Genomic DNA, 14411 nt, shown 5'->3' with positions numbered 1-14411 from the left:
TCCCCTAAATATGCAGCGCACCTCAATCTCAGCCTGGCTTTGACTTTGATTTCTTATCTAGCAAGCAGCCTTTACCCTTTGTTCAGATTTACCGTCTTCAGTTGCCAGCACTACTCCCCAGATAGCATGAGTTTGAGGCCCTTCTCCCTTCCTACTTGCTCTCCTCTCGACATAATGGTCACCCTATGCTGTGGTGCCCAGAAAATAACATTTACCCTCTGCCAGACCTCCAGAACTTAATGCCCAGACATGGTGATCTTTCAAAAATTGCCCCCAAATACAACTGTAATGGGAACTCCTTGATTTGAGGTTGAATCAGCTGTGAGGTAACCCAAAGGAAAGCATGTAATTAATAGCTGTCAAATTCAACAACTCACTGACTCTTAATTAACTGACCCTGTTATCATTTTTTACTGAAGCATTTTCACCCAGAGCTCTCTTCCCTGTTAAGTTAAATGCATTCATTTCTGGGTTGTACAGTGAGCTGAAAGTCCAGCGTTCTAGGTTTAATTCCCAATCTGACCCCAGGCATCAAATGATCCAACTCTGCAATTACTGTGTAAAGATGAATACAGCAGAATTTATACATTGCCTGTATCAAGCAATAACAAAAATAGACGGAGGTACATAAATTAGAGAGACAACATCAATTAGTCAATCAATTCTCCTCCAAGAAGTAATTGCTTCTTCTCTTTTACTAAGAACACAGATCCAATGGCACTTCATTTGTTAGTAAGCCATAGATCTAGCAACCATCCCTAGATGGACCACAGTTGAAAGACAAGGAAGTCAGAGGAAAGGGGCTTCGACACAGTCCAAATAGACGTAGATCTGAGTCTATGCATTAATAGGCTCAGACTCAAGCCAAAGCTCATCTAGGCCTTCATTATACCAAATTTGGGTTCACTTAAAAAAGCCTTACCTATCTGGGGGCCCAAATGCATAGAAACAATCTGAAGGAGGAGAGGGGGTGGCAAGAAGACAGAAAGAAACAGAATTCTAGAATTTGAGGATTAGAAAGGACCTTGGTGGCTGTAGAGTCCAAGCCCTACATCAAAGCAGTCTCTGCTGTAACATAACAGTCAAGTGGTCACCTAGCCATTTGGCGTGAGAGCTTTACAATGAATGGGCTTGAGAACTCACAAAACAAGCAATCTTTATCTGCGATGGGAAGAGTGGCAGTGGTACCTGCTTAGCTCTTCCTCTAGTGACAGATCTCTTTCTATATTTCTGCCTCTCAGAGCCTGGAGGCCTTCAGGTCAGAAGGAAGGGTTGATGCACTGCTTCTCCTTTTCTGGATCTTTGCATGAAGCTATTTGGTGCATTTCCCTGGAAAGCATCACTACCAGACTGGGGACCAGTTTCCAACAAAGCCTTTTGCTATTTGCTATTACTAGTCGTTTCCTCAGCTTTCGTAGTATATGTTTGAATATGCATAATATTATAACTTGTGAAAGCAATATATGGTTTCAGATTTTCTCACTAAAGCCCAGAGAGAGAAAAGGTGATAAGAGCCAGGCCTTTTATATTTGCATTGCCTTGCCGCTCAGTGTGCTAAGCTAGAATTTGGGGCGTTTTAGAGTGCTAGTCACTGTTTTAATGGTCTAATATTAAAAATAATGCCACAAAATGCTTTTGACCCATTATTTCATTTGGGTCTCACCAAGCCCTGCAAGTCCTGTAGAGTTCTCATCATTAGCTCCATTTTACAGAAGAAGAAATGGAGAGGTTAAGCCCAGGACCACAAAGCAGGTAAGTGCTGGCAATAGTTCCTAGTCAAAGCACAGCCCTTTCATCAGCCTATGGAATTTGAGTGGCCATTTGTGTGCTCCTATTCTTTTCCAGCTTGGCAATTTAGCTACTAGCTGAGCCTCCATCAGCAGTGGAAGTCTGTGGGACTCGCCAGTATTTTCTCTCCTGGGCAGTGCGTTTGTTCTTTGCCTTGTCCAGATTTTTTGAAAACAAAATGGAAGGCCCTTTGCAAATTGCTACTACCATTGGCAGTTGGAGCTTGTATACCTCATATTCAAGATGGCTGCCTTGGTATCGCTCTGGGACATGTCTCAATCCTGCCAAAGCTCCAGGTTGAGATCTATAGTCCCAAATAACATTTCTTTAGCATAGTTATCTGCTGAATGCCATAGTGTTCTATTTCAGTCTCCGAATGAATGAAACCCAAGTGCAAAAGGAAGCTGGGCCTTTTCAGTTTGCCCTTTGCTTTATACGTGGAGCACTTAAGGCCCAGATTTAGCTGCTGCCTTAATATTTCAGCACATTGTCAAGTGGTTCCATATGCCTTTGTGTTTCTCTCATCCTTTACTTCTTCCAGGCTGAATGTTTAAAAGCCCAAGTGTTCTAGAAATTGAAGGGTAAAATCATACTATTTTACTGGCAGAATAACCCAGAGGCTGATTTATAATTCATGTGTTTATTTGAAGAGATGAAATCGCAACAATTTATTTGTAATTCCACTTTGTTTTCAGCTACTGCTAGCTGGTTTTTAGCTGTTCACAAGCAGCTTTGCCTTAGGGTCTTTATGCTGCATGTACATGGGACACTGGACGGAATTGCGAAACAAGGCACGCAAGGTATTTTGCCAGGATGAAAAGCCAGCAAAGATGCCCTGGAGCTCGAGGTTAAATGCTGAATCAGTGAGATCACAAGAGTGGTCTGGAGACTAACTTTGTACTTAGGGAAGGTTACAGAGCACCCCTAACACACCTAGTCTTGCTTGGAACAACTGTGGCACCTATGAGAAAACCACTGTGGAACCATTTGAAAAGCGGTCTGCTTTACAATGAGCGGGCAAGAAAAATGGCCCAGCCCCAACAAGGAATGGTCTGAAGGGGCCCCATGGCCTGGTTGCATTCCAGGGAGCCCTGAGACATCCAGAATGAGTTCTGTGTCTTTCCCTCTCAGCTGATTACAGGAGAGATGGTGTTTCTCCCTAGAAAGCAATGCACTAAAACTTGATGTCCCTTGGCCAAAAAGTCATATTAGAATAATCAGAGTAGTTAAAGTAGACTTTGGGAGAGAAGTAGAAGGAAAGACGGGCAGAGATCCCCAAAGCGGCCATCATTTGTGCCCCATTCTGGAGCTCATCATACTGAAGGCAACGAGAGTAAAACTCAAACAAGGAGCCACATGGAAAGTGGCCAGGCCACACTTTAGGGCACCCCCCCCCCAAGGCAAGAACTGAAGCCAGATACATAAAGTAGCACCAACAGCTGGCATGAGATGCAAGCCGCTACATAGCATAGCTCAATACTTTTGTTTCTTTAAGCCTTGCTCTCTTAGTTGATATGTTCTTTATGATGCATAAACAATGTAACCTGGCGTCAGATATTTTAGCTGGTTCAACTATTGCCCTAGTACTCACAGGGCCTCTGAACCCGTTCCCGGATGACACCTACTGGCATCTAATTGAGTTGCAGGCCCAGAACCTAGCAGTTTCTAATCCATTTTTAAAACTACCTTTTGAGCACTCATGAGCCTACTATGTAGATGGCGCCCCTTTGAAAGGGTATTTTCAGACCTTCCAAGCAAATATAGTGGCACCCCAATGAGGCAATTAGTTAGTTATTGGTAGGGCTCCTTCTTGGCTAATGGAAAAGCCCTTTAAGCAGAAGGGTCCAAAGCATTTCTCGACTTCCCAGTTACGGGACTCACTGGCCCTCCTCTGCCCCATGTACATATTGTCTTCGCATCACACTCAATTTATTCTTTGATGTCTCTCAATTATTGGCATCAGCATTGGGAACAGTGACTGACATCCTAATTTGTACTGAGATTGCTTGTCTGCTTTGTGGAAGGGAACATCTTCATTGCCATTTTGCAGGGAAGGACATTGAGAGGTAAAGAAGTGATTTTGTTTAAGGTCATTCTGTGCAGAAGTGGCAAATCCAGGGGAACTCGGGAGGGTGACTTAGCTCATCAGCCTTCCCATCCTCCAAATGGACTAGGCTGAGGTCAGAGGCAAGGCACCCCCCAGGGAGCAGAAGCCGCCTTGGGGCAGGGAGGAAGAAGAGTAACTGGGCATTGTTTCTGGGGCCTGGGGAGTTCCATCAAAGCCAGAGGGAAGTCAGATTTGTACGGAAGGAATTCAGATCTTGATGCACAGGTGACCCTGTGCTTTCTAGGCATCCTTCAGTAAGGTCAAAACCATGATGGGAGTTGCCCATTAGGCAAACCAGTTTGACTCCTACCTTTGCCACTTACAAGCTGAGTGACCCCAGACAAGTCTCTTAACCAGCATAAGCCTCACTTTCTTCTATCTGTCACATAACAATAATGGCCTGGCTACACACTGGGCAGGGATGCTCTGTCAAGGCTCAATTTGCAACCATTGCTTCCTAGGGTCTCTTCTGACACCAAATAGTTGTATTTGTGCCTCTTAAAGGGCCCCTAAGCTCTACTGTATGCATTTAGGCTAGCAAGAAACAGACCTAGGACAGCTTGAGTTAAACTACCAAGAGAAAGCCTGGAAGAGTCAGACTGACAGCTGTGCCCCTTAAGAGTCTGGGAGAAAACTGTCTCCCCTTTCTGGAGCTTGTCTCTCTACTGATGATACATATTTCTCAGTAGCTTGAAGCTTCTTCTGCCCTGGGACACAGACTGTGAACCTCTCTCCAGGTCTAACTGAGGTAGACAGACCCAGGCTACCTCCCCCTGTCTTGAAGGCCCCGTGTTCATTTCTGTTCAGCTCTCCCTCTTCCAGAGAACATCAAATAGTGCTCAGAGCCTAAAGAAATGATACAGACTCAGTAAGCAGCAGTTACACACTATAGGTCTTTAGAGTGACAGCTTTTCAGTGGTTCCCTGCCAGAGACATCAAGGTCCCTGGAGGGCTCGTGGCCACTGTGGAGTCTTCCAAACTTCATCTGTTTCCAGCCGTTCTTGATCCTGGAGGAGATGCCAAGGATGTGCCGGGAAGGACGAGCATTCGCTTTACTGGCTCAGGTCCCGTCATTACTCCTGAGTGACGAAGCTTTCTATGAGGAGTAGAGCTGGGACCTAAACCAGCTGCGAAGTCAGAGCAGGTCTTGGAGACATCTCTCTGGGTGAAGAGGCTGGCCTCCAGTAGCAAATAGGATCCCAGTCTTGAGATGAATGGAGCTGCCAGTCAGTCCCTGCTCCTGCAGAGGGGGACCTGTGGAAAGAAGTGACTGCAGATCCCAAATGGGTAGCGGAGCCAAGACCTCATTTTATCACACAATGGCTTACCAGTTGTAAGCAAAAGAGGAGCCTCAAGGTGTAGAGTCTCCTTACTTTTCCTGGCAGACCTCCTGCCCCCAGCCCTGTGAGTCAGTGGGGATGGAACCCTCTGCCAGGTGTCAAGTTGAACTGTACCTCCACTGTACATAGCACTTCTACACTTGTAAGTGCCTCGGGCCCAATTTGAACTCAGGACTTTCCTGACTCCAGGCCTAGCACTATATCTACTGTACTACCAGTTGACTGATGGCCAGTTCCAAAGCCTGACAGGGTTATGCCCTCCTCTGAAGACCCCCTAAGCATTACTCAAAATTTGAGATTCTAGTTGGTCTTTCCATTTCTCATCTTAAAAAGATTATTCAGAAAGCATCAGGGCACATCACAGTGCTTTGAACATTTCTGAGAAATTCTCGGGGAGTTAGCAAAGGGGGCAATTAAAGCCCACGACAAGTTCCTACACAACTAATGAGTGACAGCCTGTTTCATAATGTGTTCCCACCAGCCTGCTCATTATTGATGCTGTGGGAGAAGGCAGGCACTTAACCAGCACCATAATGGAAAAGCTCAGCCGATGGCTGTCAAATGCAAAGACAGGCCAGTTTCCTTGACAGCCAACAGATATTGTGGAGGATACTTCGAATTTAAATAGTTATATTTAAATATTATATTATAAAGACCCCAGACAAAGTTCTCCACAGATCTCAAAGCCCCACGCCAGAGACATGTAGATTTAATGGGCCGAGAATTCCTGATCTCTATACCAATGGAAGCCACCAAACAAACCAATGAAAAGTCTCTCCTGTTCTATCAAGGAGTGACTGAAGTGATAACTGACATGGTTTCCCCAGGTTTGAGTTACTAAACTTGACAGCCCTGTAGTTACTAAGCAGCAGTTACTAAGTCTTGTGGGATGGGAATATGAGTGAGCTGGAGGCGTGGCGCCCCCTCCTGCCCAAAGAGATGCAGAACAAACAGATCACAATTCAGTTTAAAGGGAGCAAGTTTCTGCTATGTGCAATGGGTGCTAGAGAATACCTCATTCGAGAAGCTTCCATTCTCTGTGGGAGAGGGGCGATTGTACACAGATAGAAAAAGGAAGACAAGAAGAGGGCCTAGAAACTTTTGGAGGCACCAAGACGAGTTCCAGAACCCCCCCCCCCAACAAACTTTGCCTCCTGACCAAATCTTCCGTAATGGCCACACCTCTCCAGGCCTCAGTTCCTTGATAATATATGTAAATGCTAGGTGTCATCATTATCATTGTTAGCCAAGCTTTTGAGGAAGTAAGTTGTCTCTAGCTGCACAGAAAAGGAGAGAATGACGACCAGCTGACGGGTAACTAAAGCCACGTGGCAACTACTGCTTGGCAATGTGCCATTCTCAAAGCATCCCAGCCCCAATTGAACTAGCTGGACAATGGCTGCGTCATCTCAGATGGTCAGTTATCTTCCAGGAATCCAAGGAAACTGTTTCTCTTTCCCAAGAACCACAAGAAAATAGAGCACAACAGGGGGAGGAAGCAGGAATAATCCCAAGAGAAGCACACAACAGCCCATGCCCCTAGGGTAAATGCTGGGAAGAGACAGGATGCTGGTGGATTCTCACCTACCCACATGGACCTCCAAGACAAAACCAGGCTGGATTATTTTAAGCAAGTTAAAGTTAGAAAATCACTATTTCAAAGATTGGCTTTTGACATCTTGTTATTTATCAGTGGGTTTGCTGGGGGTGGTGGTGGTGGGAGGTTGTGAGGGTATCTTCAAACACCATTTATTTGATGTGAGAGCAACAAAAGAAGCCTCTGCCTTCAAGGCTATCTTTTTCTCCAGGGCTGCTTTCCATATTCCTGATGAAGGAAATGGAAATAAGACAATTGGCTACGGCAGGAGGTGAGAGGAGAGACTTTCCTCCCCAATCACACACTCCAACTCAGTTCTACTCCCTTCTCTTCCCCCACACCCAGCACATTTCCTCTTCAAATTAGTTTTACTTCCCAGGGCAACTCTGTCAAAAGTGGCAATAGTTAAGAAACACGAGAAGCCTCTAGGAGACGGAGTCAGAATCGTCCTCTCTAATTTATCTTTGCCAGATGTCACTAAGGAGAGTCTCATTTAAAAGAAGAGCTCCTCTACAAAGCTGCCACTCTTTCGGTGCTCAGACATTCATTGGCTGCAGGATCCCACCTCAGCTCAATTTTCGATAAGGAAATACAAAACAGCCTAAGAGGAAAAATCACATATTGCCTTCATGCTTATTAGAACACCAGTCAGTGTGTCCTCTGAAGTCACAGAGTCAAAGAATTGGAGCTGAAAGGTCTAATCTGTGAGATCATCTAAACTTTTTTAGTTAAAGAGGAGGAAACTGGGGGCCATGAAGAAGAAATGACTCGCCCATGGTACTCAAGCTATCTGCCCCCATATGTACTCTTCCCTCTGTTGTCATCAGGGTCATCCAAGGATCACTGCCATACTGATCCCTTCTTCTGCCTCTAAACTTCCTGGGAAGCCCACACATGTCCGTGTGACCTCCACATCATCATTTACCAGGGATCTCTGGTTGGCACCCTGTCCTTTTGTGGAAGCTTGCTATTGCAGCCCAATACGAATGAATGACAGCTTTGGAAAGCAAAAGGTAGCACCCTCGGTGTCTACCAGGCAAAGGAAATTTATTTCATTTGGCATGACCTACAGTATGTAAGCGTGTCCAGGAGACTGGATGAGTTTTGAGGTCAGGCGCTACTTCATTTTTGGCCAGGACTCTCTAGTGCCAAACACAATGCCTGGCACCGAGTAAGTGCTTCCCAAATGCTGGGTGATGGATTGAGGAAGTCTTGGGCATTCCCAGTGTGTTCATCTCTCTTCCTGCTCAGAGGGTTCACTAACTGCTTGGTGGGCAAAGACTCAAACCTCATTGGACAGTGTTGTCCTATGTCAAGGGAGACTTTTGGCATGGAAGAATGAACTGTGAACAGGCTCCTACTGGGCAGATTGGGGATAATTGTTGAAGGCTTGGCAGGCACCTGGAGTCTAAACACTTGGCCCCATGATTGCTCTCCTCTCTCCTCTGTAATCTTACACACATGCATAAATAATGTTTCAGCACTGCAAACGACTATATTTAGGCACTCCAAGAGCACAAGAGCAAACAATAAGTCCTCAGTTGCAAAGAATATGTTTCAGATGCATTAACATCTGAAAAGACCAAACTGTAGGGGAAAAGACTAATTCTTAGATCCCCACAGGCCCACTTCCTTGGATTTTCCTCAGCAGTATAGTTAATCCCATTGTCATTACCCCAAAAGGGGAAGAAAAAAAGAAACTGATTTCTACTGTCCTACTGTCCCAGGGAAGAGGGCTACCCGCTTCATTTCAAGAGAGAAGGGGGAACATGTCCAATGAACTTGGCCTGGCCAAATCCTCCCTACTCTTCTGATGCCACCTCCTTCAGGGAAGACACCCGGACCCCTTGCTTCTCTGAGCACTTCAAGGCACCCAAATGGCATGTCTTAGCCTGTCTCCTCACCTTTCAAGGCTGCTAGTCTGCTCCCTCTGACATGATGATGCCCTCTTTGAGGGAAAGGGCCATTGGGCTTATTGACTCTTGTGACTACCTCTGAACAAACACAGCCCCAGAGATCTGTGCTTCTGATGAACTGAACTGTCAATCAGCCTTCTTTCCCCTGCACTCATTTATGGCTTTTGAGATTTCCATAAGAGCAAAGGGGAGAAGGGCGAAAAAGAATCAATCCATCACCACTCAACATTTGTTCAGGATTCTTCCAACAGCCAGATGGCTACAATGAATTGTCGGGAAACTTTTCCAAGTTACTTAAAGCAAAATATAATCACAGAATATCAAAACAGGATGGAACCTTAAAGTTCACCTAGTCCAACCCCTCTCATTTGACAATGGGGTAAAGTGAGGCCCAGAGAAGGGAGGAGACTAGCTCATCTAGTATTTTGGCCACTAACAAGTGTTGCAAGAGGCTTTCCATCTCTTAATTCATTTGAACCCTCTGACAGGTACATGAGGTAGATATCCGCAAGTGCTATCACCTCCATTCTAGAGATGAGGCTCAGAGGCATGCACTGACACAAGTCATAGTGGCAAATTTCAACTCAAGCCTCTCCAAACTCCAAGTTGGGTGTTCTTTCCCTCTGTATAGCACTGCCCCTTCCCCCGTATTAGGGGCATTTCTTCACCATGACAAACTCAGGCTTTGTCTGTTAAGAATATTAATAGTTCACATTGGTAGAGCATTTTCCCAATAAGCACTGTGGTACAGTGAAAGCAGTGCTGGCTGGGTTCCTTCCAAGGGATACCTCAGGCACCCCTCCTAGAAAAAAAGGGCCTAGGCTGATCTCACCTCAGTCATTTGTCCTATGTACATTTTGTATTTACTTTGCTGGGTACAAAATTCTTCCCAGTAGAATGTAAAGTGCCCAAGGGGGCTAAAATGGTCTAAAATGTTAGCACCTACTCCAGGAGGTTGTGGTGAAGATCAAGAGACATTGGAAGTGTTAATAGGCATTAATGGGATTGCCCAGGCTGGAATTAGAAAGAATCAACTTCCTGAGCTCATAATTGGCCTCAAGCACTAGCTGACTGAGTGATCCTGGGCAAGTCTCTTGACCCTGTTGCCCTCAGTTTCCCCATATGAAAAATGAGTTGGAGAAGGATATAGCAAACCACTCACAGTATCTTTGCCAAGAAAACCCCAAGTGGGGTCAAGATAGGTTGGGCATGACTGAACAACAATACAAGTGTTGATGGACTCCATGAAAAGGGCCCAGTTTGCATCATTTATTCATCTACAAATTGAGGAGAAAGAGACAGAGACAGAGAGAGACAGAAACAGAGAGAAGGAGGGGGCGAGAGGGAGAGGGAGAAAGAGAGAAAGAGAGAGGTGGGGAGAGAGAGGGGGAGAGGAAGAGAGGCAGAGAGGGAGGGAGGGGGGGGAGAGGGAGAGAGGCAGAGAGAGAATAAAAGAAAAGAAAAAAAAAAGAAAAGCGGCCTTCAGTGGAGACAGAGAATTCCCTAAAGGCTGCCTGGGATAAGGACAATACTGCTCCTAGGGATCTGGCAGCCAGAAGTCATGGGGCAGGGGAGTTGCTGCCTTGGTTTCCCCTTTAACCAATTTGGGATTGTGCAAGGAACCCAACAAGTTCATTTCAAATGGGTAATTGATCCTGCATAACCGGAGGCAAATAGTAGACAGCACAACTTTTGTTTCACCTATGGATCATGGCCTTCCCTTCACTAATAGCATCAAAATCTCTTTGTAAATTGGAAACTTGACTTCTCTTTCCAAGGCATTAGCCAGAACTCCTGAAAAACTTCATCAGTCACTAGTATTTTTATAGTATTTTCAGGTTTGCTACCAAGAGAAATTAGACATCTTCATATATTATAGCTGTTGCCAATGTCTTACAGTATCATTTATGCCCATCACAACTTCAAAATTCTGAGAAGACAAATGTCTCACAAAAACAAAACAGTCCCAGCCCTCAAGGAGATGGGAAATAGCATTTCCACAGGAATAAAATCTAGTCAAAGTAAATACCAAATACTTGGGTGGGGAATGGGGTGAAGTGGGTGGGGAGGAAGGAGCTAAGGGGGTGGGAAAGGCCTGGTGTAGGAAGTGACAAGTGAGTTAAGCTTTGAAGGAAGCTCAGTGTTCTTTTCTAAATGCCTGTCTGGAAGCAGACATATTTGGGACCACCCAGTGATCGGAAGAAATGGGTATGTGCACAAGACCATTATTTTTCTTAGTGGCTACTCTCCAAGTATTTGCTATATTCTATCTGACTCCTATTTTACAAGATTACAGGCACATGGACAAAGGTTTCACAGTCTTATTTCCCTAGTGGCCCCAAACAAATAAGTTTATAACTTCAGTATTTGTCTGCTGAAACAAGATCACAAAAGCACGTCTTTGGGGGTCACTTTTTAATATTCCTTTCAATGACACAGGGACAACTGACTGCTATATTGTCCAAGATTCCTGCTCCTAGTCTTACTAAATATGGTCGCCCTATCACCCCCGCCCCCCAGTGACTGTGTGACCTGTGTCCATATGATGCAAGTATGGTTAAAGGGATGGTCCATTTTTCAATTACATTCATGTCTGAACTCACAGTTATGAGGTAGGCTCCTACCGAGTCATTTACTTGGTCAACGTAATGGGGTGGGAGTTGGCTCCCAGGGTCAGAAGGCCCAGGACCCCATGCAACAGGGGATAAGGGGAGGAGAAACACTGCTAAGTCTATAATCTTAAACTCTGAGTTTGTATGCCCAGTGCCAGGCAAGGCATGTACCAATATGGAGAGCACAAGATAGGGTACCCTTGGAGTTGACCATGCTGCAAACTGAGTATTCAATCATGAAAGAAGTTTTGTTTTGTTGGTCCAGGAGGGAGGGCAGCAGAGATGGAAAATAAGATGGCGACACTGCTGGAAGGCATCACGGAGTTTTGTGGGCTACAAATTCTAGCTATTATTATTCCTTTCATATGGCAAATCATTTAAAATGGCTCATTATTCATTTCTCCAACTTATGCTAGTTAACTCCATGTTAGTAACCTCAGCAATAATCAAGCCCAACTTGGGCAATTTTGTATTTATTATAATCAATTGTCAGCTCAAACCACTAGCCAATTAGGGAAACCACATTCTAGAGAGAGCCCACATACCAGCCCAATGGAAAAGCCCCAGCAAGAGCCATAGGGTTGCCTAGTGGAGAGCTCCTGCCATCTAGTATTTCCCTAGAGGGGCTGGCTCCATGGAGGTGTTAGATGCTGGACTAGAGGGAAAATATGGAAATGACTGGCTGCTGAAAATGAGGCAAACCAGCTATACACCTTGCCATTCCATTTGTCTCATGGGTCCTCCAAGTCCCCCTGGCTCAACAGTGGTGCTCCCTGGGGCCTCACTTTCCACAGCAGATGTGTGCCTGAAAACTTGCCTCTAAAGTACATTTCCAGAAATCCAAGAATGGTTTTCCTTCTGGCTCACATTATTAAGGTAAAGAAGTGGGCCTTTAGGAAAAGAGCTGTCACCTGACGGGTAAAACAAGGTCACCCTCAGAATGCCGGTAAACTCACTTTTGCCATCACCTGTCTAAAGATGAGGGGCCTGCAGCATTCATACCTCTCCTCGAGACAGGCCAATAAATCTGAGTACTGCCTGCCAACTGAGGCCACTCTCAAGGACACTTGGGAAAAATGAGAAATTGGGTTTGATTTTATCGGGGTAACTTGAGTGCCAGGGCAAAGGTCTCTGGAGTTTTCAGCTTCACTTTGGAAGAGCTTTCTAACTTGGCACAATGACACAGGGGGAGTTTCTATCAATTAAGACTTTAGTAGCTGAGGGCTTAATTGCATCTTGTAGAGAATCTTAGCATATCCTATTTGTCCTTTGCCTGCAAAACACTGGATTGTTGACGAAGGCCTGCTGCTTATCATTAAAGCTTGACTTTCTCTCTTCCTTAGCAATCTCTCCTTCTGGAATCTGACAGGGAGTGTGGAGTGGAGTGAACACATGGAGTGTTCAGCCCATAGTGATCTAGGAGCCTAGGTGAGTCCCCCAAAAGTCACACTTGAAACACAGCATTTGCTCCATTGATTGGGGGATGTTGCATGAGGATGAGAGAAATATTGACTATTGACTATGATGAAGAGAGAGAAACCTAGGGTGACTTCTGTGAACCATTGTCCCATGACAGGAGCAGAAACACATTGACTACAATAAGAGTAAAGTAAATGAAATTGAACGCTATGGCATAATCAGTTTAGCCCCAAAGCAGAGCTAGGACATGGCGCCATTTTGCCACAGTGGGTATTTAATTGGCATCTGCTGAGTTGAATGGGAGAACTAAATCAGAATTCCAAAGTTGGAGGGAACCATGGTGATTTGGTCCAGAGTCCAATCTAACAAATAAAGCAACTGAAGTAGAGAACAAGAGAACTTGCCTGAGCCAAGTCCATTTCCCATTATAATGGGCCACCTCATATTCCTTGTCCATTATTTGCATTGTTGAGATCAGAATGAAAACAAAACAAATGGAAACACTGGGGAAATCTCATTTGCCAGCCACAGCCTGGCTTTCATATGCTTCTCAGGATTTTATCTGAGACATGAGGCAAAGTCAAAGCTCTCTTTTCCCTAGTTTCTGCACTCGTCCTGAAGTTTAGACATTCATCAACACAGGACAACGGGAACACCCTCGATTTCCTAAAAATACCATTGTTCTTAATGAGACAAACCCTTCAAACAAACTCCCCTCCGCCATGCCTCTCTACGTGTTGCAGCTGCGACGGCGCCCCCGAAATTTTATCTTGAAGAAGATCTGCAGATATTGAATACCTATAATTTTAAAGTCCTCATTTTGGGGGAAATGGATCTCTTAGACAGTGGGTGTGTTAAATAACACAAAGTGCCACAAATAGTACTCTTGCCCAGGGCTGTGGTAAAATGGGTCTAGCATTCACAAACCCTTCAAATAACAACTTAAATCTCAGCTTACCTTTTCTTCAGTCTGGTCTGGACCTGGGATTTCATCAATGTAGGAAACTTCCAGTGTGGAAAATGGTTTCTACTGATGCATATCATCAGCCATAACTTGGTCTTAGTCTATAAGACGTGATTTTACCTTGTAATCTTTAAACAACCAAATCACTTCCTCTGTGTATATGTATGTGTGTTTGGGTTTTTTTTGCCAAGGCTGAAGTGTCCTAAAATGAAGGCAGCATGGTGTAGTAGAAAGGGTAATGGAGAGTGAGTCGGAAGGCCTGGGTTCAAATCCTGGTCCTGCCATTTGTTACCTATGTGACCTTCGGCACTGATATTGTTTTCTCCCTTATAAGGTAGGGGGCAGTCCAGAAAAAAAAAACCTCTCAGGTTCCTCCCTTCCACTTCTAAATTTGAGACTAAATGAGCCTAGTCACAGAACACTGAATATGACTTCTCTGTTGGGTCAGAGTTTTGATCATTGTCTTTTTGACCCTTATCACGACTACAGTTATCACCATCCAGGGCTCCTGCCTAGAAGCCAGCAACATGAATGGACAAATGAGTATTTACACTAATGAAAAATCCTTATTATAGGAGGTATTTGTTAAATGCTTATCCAAGAAAAACTGAGGCCAAGGATAGGGGTGATTCAAATTGTGCCCCGATTGCCTTCAAAACACAAGATTG

The 14411-nt window shown here is 44.8% G+C and overlaps 1 protein-coding gene and 1 non-coding gene across 4 annotated transcripts in view; both read right to left on the bottom strand.

Annotated features, from left to right (window-relative positions):
- HTR2C (5-hydroxytryptamine receptor 2C) overlaps positions 1-14411 on the bottom strand; it is a 149344-nt gene that overhangs the window by 76686 nt on the left and 58247 nt on the right. The window lies entirely within an intron of this gene.
- On the bottom strand, positions 4956-5015 carry MIR7380 (microRNA mir-7380). The gene has a single exon (NR_127652.1). It is a non-coding gene; the product is annotated as a microRNA mir-7380 (primary transcript).

Source organism: Monodelphis domestica, chromosome X (genome assembly GCF_027887165.1).
Source record: "Monodelphis domestica isolate mMonDom1 chromosome X, mMonDom1.pri, whole genome shotgun sequence".
Lineage (NCBI taxonomy): Eukaryota > Metazoa > Chordata > Mammalia > Didelphimorphia > Didelphidae > Monodelphis > Monodelphis domestica.
The sequence above is the reverse complement of the archived record's forward strand: the minus strand, read 5'-3'. Positions and strand labels throughout refer to the sequence as shown.